The following is a 9,780-nucleotide window of genomic DNA, read 5'->3' on the forward strand; positions in this document are numbered from 1 at the left end:
TAAGTCCCAATGTTGAGATCTGTCGTGCCAAAGGCATGTCACTGGTATGTTGCACAGAAATGCTACTCTGCCAATAAATGCTGTTCTTCCCACCCTAACTGCCATGTGACTCATTATTTTAATAACAACATTGCTGTACCTAAGCAAACATAAAGGAAAACATCCTAATGTCTTGTAATACTTGTTTGTCATCAGTTATGAGCGTGAATAAATGGGTGTGTTACGCTAATAAGAGAGAGCAGCTACCCTGCAGCATTTTAAGTGGTTTTCTGATGCCTTTGAGACGTCATGCAGGTCCTCCTGTGGAGTAAACCATGCCAACACCATTGTTACTTTTGCAGTATTTTGTGCTTTCCACCCAGTCTCTTGGGTATTATACTCATCACAGGAAATGGCTGAAAATGCTGTACATTCACTGACAAATACTTGTGGTTTGGTTTAGCGGCTGGGCCAACTGCTCTAAAAATATATTCCTTTCTTCCAAAGAAAGAGTGCTAGTGCTGCTGCTCTTTCTTTTTCAGAAACCCCTCCACGCTTCCACACTGCTTGCAGTCATTCCAGCCTCTCCTGTGTGGTTTAGGTGTGGTTTGTGGGCAGCTTTGTATTGTTTGGGTAATGCACTGAATGCTCATTTACTTAATGCCTGCTGTTTGCCCATGTCTAGGATTTTTTTTCTACCTCAGCACGTACAAGCTGTTTGAGGTAGTAAAATCAGAGCCATTTCCACATAGGGAAATGCAGAAGAGGAACTTTATGCAAGCAATTTTTAGAGACAGGGATGCATTGTCCCCAACCAGCAAACTCTTTGAATACAAGGGGCTTAAAAGGTCTATGTATGCAAAGTAATTTCCAGGGGGGTGGTTTCATAAGGAATTAATTGCTGCCAGTGACAGTGGTTCATGTACTCACTGTGATAACTGAGCCAGTTTTCCCAAGGTGAATTCACAGGTAAGATTTTATATTCTCTATCATCTACCTATTCTGGAGACATTCCCTTGAAGTCCAACCCCTTTGGGTTGTATCCATTTCCTCACGCTATTCCGAAGGTCATTATGAGATAATCAACTCTGAATTACTATGAGCAAGAGCAGCTGCGTAGCCATAGATTCAATTTTACACACTGGCAATATGAACTTTACTCCAGGTAAATAGTCTGTCAAAACCAAGCTAGTGAACAAATTATTTTCCAAGTTAGATGAAAGGCTTGTCCACAAACACAGGGACATTACAGCATTCAGTTGCCCTCTCAGTGACAACTTAAAAGATCGTAGTCACCCCAAATATGTCACTACAGTATACACTGTGGCCAGTCGGAGCTTCAAGGTCAGAACCTGCTTCAGAAGTGCACTCCTCACCATGACATTCTGACAAAACTTCCTTTGGCCTTTAACACTGCTGGTGAGGGATAGTGATTCCTGATGGTTTGGGAGCAATATAAATAAAGAGCTGTTCCAATTAAGACTGTGCTGGCACGTGAATGGCAGATCACCTTTCTGGCAGAAATGAACCTACAAAGGCTCCCCCGGCTGATACAGCCAGAGACCACCACTGTTGATGTGAGTCATGCCATCCACCCGGTACTAAAGGGTCGAGAGCTGTCACACCCTGCCTCTCGCAGAATGGGGGAGCTCACCCTTTCTTCACTTCTGAACTACATATCTCGAGGCTCTTGACCACAGTACTGTTATGTGTAATCAGATTTTTATCGCAAATAGCCCGTTTTTCTGCTCGTTAGGCAGACGCACCGCTCAAGTTCCCAGCAGCAGAGGGCAGCAATATAAACCCTGCCAAAGAGGACGTTTTCGTGCTTTATGAAATACAAACCTCTTCACATGCTCATTCAGTTTGTTTACATTATATTGTTGTTCAAATATGAAGAGGCTGTTCATTCTTTCCCTCCTTCCCTCCCTGTGGCTCAGTGCACAGGCTCTCATATGATTGTAATTTTTTGATGCCGCAGATGGAGCACAAGATGTTGATGACTTCCTGGCTTCTCTCCCTGGGCTACAGAACCGACGCTGTGGCTGGCAACGCACCACTGCTGCTGCTCCTTTTGTTTCTATCTGATTTTCCCATAATTACCTGAACACACGCAGTAGACTTTGTGCCTCAGCCAGTACTACAGTGGAAATAGGTTTCGTTTCTTAAGTTTTCGTTGGTTTTTGTTTGTTTGTTTGTTTGTTTGTTTTTTCTCAAAATGTCACTTCATGCATCCAAATGAATTCCCGGTCGCACTAGTTTGTGATGAGCTGGGGTTGTTTCACGCGCGTGTAACTGCTGAGATACAGGGCATTCTAAAGAAACATTAAGAGACTTGCCCACGTGCTGGCGCGGATCACCGGGGCTACCGGCACGCGTGGGGATCGTCTGGGGCTTGTCGCCCGCGGTGGTCGGTGACTCTCGCAGCTCCAAGCCCCGCAGAACACGATACTGTGAGAAACTCAGCTTTTCCTCTTCTGGCGCATTTTACTCTTGCTAAAAATAGCAGAATGCGGGTGCTCACCTGGCGCCCGTGGCTGCGGCCGCCGCGCGGGGACAGCCCGGCCGCGGTGCCCAGCCCCGGGCAGGCCGGTCCCGCTCCGCGGTCCCTCGCCGAGGGCTCCGCTGCCGGCGGGGCGGGCCGGCCCGCGTTACATAACGCCGCCCGCCGGGCCGGGCCGCGCCGGCGAGGGCGGGCCCTCCGCGCCGTCCCGCGCAGCCCCCGGAGCCGCGGGGCCGGTGCCGGGCGGCCCCGCCGAGCCTGAGCGAGCTCCCGAGCGGCCGCAGCGCGGCGGGGGAGAAGGAGGCACCGCGGCCCCTGGGGCTGCCCGCGGGGGAAGCGGCGGCGGTGCCGCGGCGGTGAGTGGGACGGGGCCTGCGGCGCTGCCGGGGCGCTGCTGCGCGGGGCCTGTTGCCGGTGCTCGGGGGGCTGCGGGGAGGGAGTAGCGGCGGGACTGCGGCGTCCCGGGGCTGCGGCGTCCCGGGACTGCGGAGCTCTGGGACTGCGGCGTCCCATCCCGTCGGTCCCGTCCCGTCCGGTCCCGTGCCTTCCCGCCGGGTGGGAGCGCGGCTCGGCCGGCGGGGCTCTCTGACAGCCCGCCCGGCTCCAGACCCGCCTCCTGTTGCTCGGCGCTCCCTCCGGCCCGGGACCGGCGCGGCGGGGCCAAACGGGAGCCCGGTCCCCGCTCGGCCCCCCGGGTAACAGGGACAGCGGGCACCGCCGGAGCCGCAGAGCGGGAACAGCGGCAGGGCTTGTCCTTGCCAGGACAGCTCCCTGGGCAGTCCGAAAGCTCCCTGTCTAGTCCTGATACAAGTAATAGCGTAGCTGCAGTAACTGCAGCATATCTCCCTAAATAATATAAGCTAAACGGGTAAAGCCTTTTATTTAGCTTCTTTTAAAAAAGAATCGCATCTGCCAACGAGTGCCAGCCTGGTTCAGCGTTCAGCTGCAATTCTGCAACTTTTTCTCCCCAGACAGGTGTCGGGCTCTTGCCAAAGCCAGTTGCTCAGCGTTACTGCGAGGTTTCTTCATCTCTAGGTCCCCACTGCTAGGACGCCACTGCGGTTTGCAAGGTCCCTGTTCCTCTTCTCCCTTCCTGCCTCTTCCCCCTTCAAATCTATTAGATATATCTTCGCTTGGCTCTGATTGCCCTTAAGCAGGTCTGACTTCGTCACATGTTTTTTTCCTAAACTGTTAGAAAGTTTCCCAGTTTAATATTATAAGGCCCTCTACCCTCATTTTTAGATTCTGTGCAACTTTTGTATGTAAAGTCCCCCTGCCCCTATGTGTCATAAGGCTTTGGTTTCTCATACACTTGTTTTCTGCCATCTCTTTTATTCCTAAATCCCTATTGGTTTGGCCTGTGTGAGTCCAGGAAAATTTTATTCTTAGGAGTAGGTCTATTCAAATAGGTTAACAGATTGAAATCTGCAGGAATTATGCATGTATATGATGACTAATTGTGAAAATGATGGTTGCAAGACTGCTTTATTTTGCAAGTTAATCAGAGCAGGACGCCTGCCTTCTCCTTTGCTTTAAATGTAACCCTGGATATCTTGAATCATTAATGAAAAATCATATCACTCTGCCACTCTTACCCAGCTCCTTGCTGCTGCTTTTGGATGTTACTTTTAAGCTGTTGGCATGCTGCGTGTAATTTGAAAATCTTTGTAGGCAGTGCTTGTTTTCTGGGGAAAGAATTCAAAAAATGCCACAAAACTTTAAAAGCTGATTGGTTGCCGTAAAGTGTTTTCCTTGTTTTCCTAAAAATGTCTCAAATCTGTTGTTGAAATGAACATCAGCTTGGCACGGTCTCTGTGGCTGCCAAGTGTGTGAGCCAGTTGGATCTCAAGGAAATGTAACTTAATGCAATCAGTCCCGTGGTGACTTTTTTTTCCACAAGAAACAAACATCTTTTGGTGAGTCACAGCAACATTGTTCCCTACAAACTAGCTGTCAGGAAATGGAGTCTGACAAAGCTGATGGTCTCCATAAAAACAGCTTTCCCCTACACCCAGTGCTGCTTTCCCATTGTTTGTGAATCATCAGATCTCAAATTTCCAAGGAAGGCAGAATTAGCTACCATTCAGGGTGCAACACTGTGGTGCTTAACTTTCTTCCTGCGTTCCTTCTGATAGTTTCAGTTCTTTCCTTCAGACATGTATTTCACTGCTCCTTCTTTCCCTCTTATCTTAGTCAAGACTTCTACCATGCTTCCAAGTCTATTACTGGTGCAAAGGTCCTCTGTGTGGCCTTTGTGCACTACCCTCATTAAAAAGAGTGTCTAGCTTTTCCTTGGGAGTAAGCCATTTTTTGTGCTCCTCTACTTATCTGTGGCTTGCAAATCATCCTAAAAGCTGCTGTGTGGATGCTCACCCTCAGAATGTGGCTGTACCTGCATCCACATGACTTTGGAGAGCAATTCCACTGCCTGAGGGGATGCTACACACCTGCATAGATCAAAAAGATAACTAGCTTCTATTGGAAACAAGGTTTTTGCCATTCCTTAATATATGTGTACACATGTATTTGTCCCTTAAATAATATTTTATCACCATTTCCCAGTTTCACACCAAGCGTGACATAAGGAGAACAGCTCCAAGGTAATTAAGTTTCTGCAAATTTTGTAGAAACAGGCCAGCTGAGAAAAAGCAAGTCTAAAATCAGACACTTGCCAGTTTTCCCCAGTTTTTAGCTCAGTGACTGAGTGATATGTTTTTATGTGACAACCTCTATTTGGCAATAAGATATTGGATGTAAATGAAGCTGTAAAGAGAAAGGGAGAAGGATTTTTTTTGGCAAATGCCCCTGAACTGGCATCTCCCTTAAAACTTCAAAGAACACAAATAACTCTGATTTGATACATTGCATTTTGAACATGGGGACAGAAAATCTTTGTACAGTTCAGTGTAAACTTTTAATCAACCAAGGAATACAGTTCTGTAGGGGCTCTGATTTCTTGAGTTCGGCTGGTCACAAAGTGCTTTGTTTTTATGTCCCTGCATCTCCAGGGCACAACTCCTGTCTTTGTTCTGCCAGGCACGCATTTGCGCAAGTACACCAAGTACAGATGGGCTGTGATCTCAGCTAGTGTCTTTAGATCTATTTCATTTTGACAGAATTGGCCAACAGTTTCAAGACTTACTGAATGCCATCATGTAAGCATAATTCCCTTGAAACCAAGCAAAAGCAATGATCACTCATCCTGACTCAGAATAATGTATTTCTTGACGTGGCTGGTAGGACAAATCCCAGATTTTTTTGTAGCAGTGGCAAGACACTGAATCTTGTTTTGGATTGAATTTTTTTTTTTAACTGTTAGGCCTTGTCAGCTGTAGATGGGGTTTCGTGATACAGCTTCAACCTGTCCTGGCAAGCTTGTTCTACCGTATATACAGGTGCTATGACATCCTTAGAAAGGGTCCCTTTACAACTGGATTGGTTATGTCCATTTAAGGACTGTGAGCAAAATGTGAATCCTGGTAATTCAGCCATGTGCAAGGAAAAAGCCACACTGTTACAAGAAGAATTCTGGAGCTCCAGGATTGTTAACAGAGAGTGTAACTGGCAAGGGAGTTTTTAACTTGGCACAGTTTCTATGTCAAGGCAAAGGTATTGAGGCATCTGAAATCAACAGGAATAAATACCAGGTTCCTAAATACCATTTTGAGTCTGGCTGAAAATATTCTTACTGTCTTTGAAGTTTAGGAAGTGGAACACTTTTATTCTTGAAGGAAAATATCTCTTAAGGTAGGGCTTACTGGTAGTCAGTAATGTCTCAGCTTCTTCAAGCTACAATTCTGTGAAATTAAAAAATCCAAACAGGCGTTCAGGGTCTCTTTTGATCATGCTAGTCTGCTCTGCAAACAACTGAATGGTAGGATTTGTGCTTTCAGTTAATATTGGTTAAAATATTCTAGAATTGCACAGGAAAAACTGAAAAGTGTTTAAAATTCAGTGTTTAAACTTCAAAACTGAGCCTGATATTGATTAAGTGATAGGCTCCAAGCTATACATCCTTGAATTTTGCTTAAGTTTTGATCTGAAATGTAATTCCATTGCCTGAGGCTGATATTGGCGTTTGCATTTAGGAATGCAGACTTTTCTTATAACAATACTTCCATGACTAGCTGCAGTATTGTAAGCATCAACTTAAATACAGTTTTGTTCTTTTGTTTGAAAATTTACTTTTCTTGTTTGTTCTCTATTGTTTGTTGAGGGCATAACTGACAGAATTTTAAAGAAATGGAGTGTTTTAAACTTACCTAAAGATCTCTCCTTACTCACTCCTCTGTGGAGCTGGAGCTTGAAGTCAGTCCTTACCTTCCACAAGACTTGATGGCTTTGCAACCTGCTGTCTGTTAGGCATTGCTGTTGGATTCACTGCTTCATAGACTCAAAGTAGCACAAACTGTTGCTTATTGTAATATGTTCCTGTGTTGCTAATAAATTGCATCACCGGATGGTACTGCCTGCATTACAAAAAAATTACTCAGAGTTATGGCCCCTGGGGAATTTAATTTCAGGTATCTGAAGTGGCTCCACCTCAATGTTGAGATAAGGACGGTAGGCCTGACAGGGAAGGGCATTCTCATTGACACCACATGACAGTTTAATAAATAATCTTTGATGTGTCTGTGCACACAGTTTAATTGTATTCCAATGGCAGTGCATTGATTTTAAAGAGGATGTGGAATAATTTGTTTCCCTTTAGCAGAACTGACTTTTCATGTCTGTTGTTACAAGCTTCTTTTCTATGTTACTTAAACAAAACACACGGGCTTGGCATGAAGTCTTCCGTATGAAGGGATTTCAAGGGAATTTCTGCTCTGAGTGTAACAGGCTGAGGATTAAGGGGCAATCTCAGCCTTAGGATATCACTGAACAGGTGCATGATAAAACATGCTGGAAGAAACTGAGAAATTGCAGGAAAGAGGGAGAACCAGGAGATTGTAATTTGAATTGAACTCAGGTATCAAGCCATGGCTTTCTTGGTTTGCTCTTGATTAGTGTTTGTTTAGAGGTATTAAAAGATGAAATAACTGCTGTTACAGTTGTGCTATGCAGAAAGCCTTTTGAGAAATGTGACAGTAATACTTGGGAGCACAAGCTGAATGAGAGGCCCATGCGAGATAGCATGTGCTGGGGGACTTACTGTTATACTTAGTATTCCCTGCCTCTCACTAGGGAATCCTAGAAACACTTTACATAAGGCTACATGCTGCTCCCCTTGCAGTTGATATGGTGATAATAACAGTAAGAATAGAATAGATACTTCAGTTGGAAGGGACCTACAGCATCACCTGGTCTAACTGACTGACCACTGAGGCTGAGCAAAAGTAAAGCACCTTATTAAGGGCACCAAAAGCCTCTTAAACAATGACAGGCTTGAGGCATCAACTGCCTCTCTGGGAAGCTTTTCCACTGTTTGACCACCCTCTCAGTCAAGAAATGTTTCCTAAATCTCCCTTAATGCAGCTTTTCCTGCCACAGGTTTGCTCTGCAATCTTGAAGAAGCATGTACAGAGTTTTAAAATGGGAGCAGTAATGTTGGATGCCTCATGTGTTGTTGGGTTTGGCACTGTCTATTGGAGGCTACATTTGAAAGATAGATGCTGCTGAGAGCATCAGTGTCTCCATCTGTGAAATGGTACACTAATATCTCATCTCATAGGCTACACTTGTGTGTGGCAGCTGTGTTGAAGGTATTAGGTTGGAGGGTGTCAGAGGTGTGACAGAGTAAGCCACCCATAGTGGATCTCAATATCTGGGTTTATTTAAAAACCAAGAGTAGAGCTTTCACCCCAAGATATTACCTCACACACCAACTCACCTACTCACTCAGCTGGACTGACACAACAGCAGTAATAAATTAAACTGTGAAAAAAGCGTAGGGGTTACTTTTGGCTGTGTTTTCTTTCCACCTCACATAGAAGTGATATGTGATTTAAAACATTACATCCTTGTAATCCTTGTAAATAATCCTGCCATTATAATGAGCCAATTGTATCAGAAAAACATGTGTTGCCTGACTGAGGAATAGTTTAAGAGACATAACAGCTGGTCTTTATCCAGGCTCTGTACCCCATTGTTGGTGCAGCCTGAAGAAGTTCAGGGAGGCTGAACTGGAAGTGTACAGGCACTGTACCCACTGTACCCGCTGCATTTTCAAGTCAGTTAGATGGAAAGCCAGGGGCATGTGAGGAAATATGCCCCTGCCTGAAAGTTTCTGTGAGTAAATAAAAGAAATCTTTGAAGCTGTCAATTCTTCCCCAGGCTGTGCATTTCCTTTGACTTAGGTGACTGGCTTTTCCTAATGCAAAAGTGTCTTTGCATGAGCACTCTTGAGCCTCCGTGGGAATGTGGTAGTGGTTGTATGAATGGCAGATGACAGCGGTTGACAAATGTAGGTGATGTAAGTCAGCAGAATTGGTTTATAGCTGGTTAAGCACAGGCTTTGTGCGAAGTAAACAGCTAATTACACAAGCTCAGTAAACACCAGAGACGCTCGTGTTAATTTAGATCTGCGGATTAAGAGAGCACCCAAGGAAAAATTTACTTGTTACCTTGTCTTTTAAGTCCACAGGAGTCAGGGTAGAAATCTTGGCTCTGTGACAGTATTGCCCTTGGCTTCACCAGAGCCTGAGTTCTTCTCTTGTATTCTCAGATTATAGAGCTGCCGACTGCATTAGTTGTTTTGTCAGTGGGTGCATGCTGCTGGTGTGAAACGCCAATCTACAGAAAATGTCTTCAGCCTAAGAAAAAAGGAAAATATTTCAACCCCTTCTGGTGTTGTGTTGGTTTTGTTTGTTTGTTTGTTTTATGGTTTGTTTGTTTGTTTTTGTGTTTGGTTTGTTTGTTTTTTGGGGGGAGAGGGAGAGGGTGATATTTGTTTGGTTTGGGTTCATTTGTTTTTTTCTACAACACAAATTCCCATCCAGGACAGAGCTACCAGCAACCCTAAAGATATTCTTGCCTTCAGCATTACTTTATTTCTCCCCTCAGGTGTTTGCTTGTCCAGCTATTGCATAATGTGAGAATACAGGTTGTGCAGAGAGGCTTTGGAGTCTCCTTCTCTGGAGATACTCAAAAGCCATCTGGACACAATCCTGAATAACATGCTTTACTAGGGGACCCTGATCAAGCAGGGAAGTTGGACTAGATGACCTCCAGTGGTCCCTTTCAACCTCAACCATTCTGTGATTCTGCAAATACCTCATGATGGAGGACGGAGAGCTGGTGCTGTTATTCTTGTCTGCAGAGCAAACTAGCATTTACTGTCTGATGAAAGAGCTGAAGGT

At 45.2% G+C, this 9,780-nt stretch overlaps 1 protein-coding gene across 1 annotated transcript in view; it reads left to right on the forward strand.

Moving 5' to 3' along the window:
* Window positions 1-2,781: 2,781 nt before the first annotated feature.
* The window catches only part of SYNE3 (spectrin repeat containing nuclear envelope family member 3), a 67,076-nt gene continuing 60,077 nt past the window's right edge, over window positions 2,782-9,780 (forward strand). The window contains exon 1 of the mRNA XM_017829839.1: window positions 2,782-2,838. The gene's annotated coding sequence lies outside the window, so the exon portion shown is untranslated. The remainder of the gene's footprint in view (window positions 2,839-9,780) is intronic.

This window comes from Lepidothrix coronata, unplaced genomic scaffold, assembly GCF_001604755.1.
Source record: "Lepidothrix coronata isolate B3197 unplaced genomic scaffold, Lepidothrix_coronata-1.0 Scaffold169, whole genome shotgun sequence".
Taxonomy (NCBI): domain Eukaryota; kingdom Metazoa; phylum Chordata; class Aves; order Passeriformes; family Pipridae; genus Lepidothrix; species Lepidothrix coronata.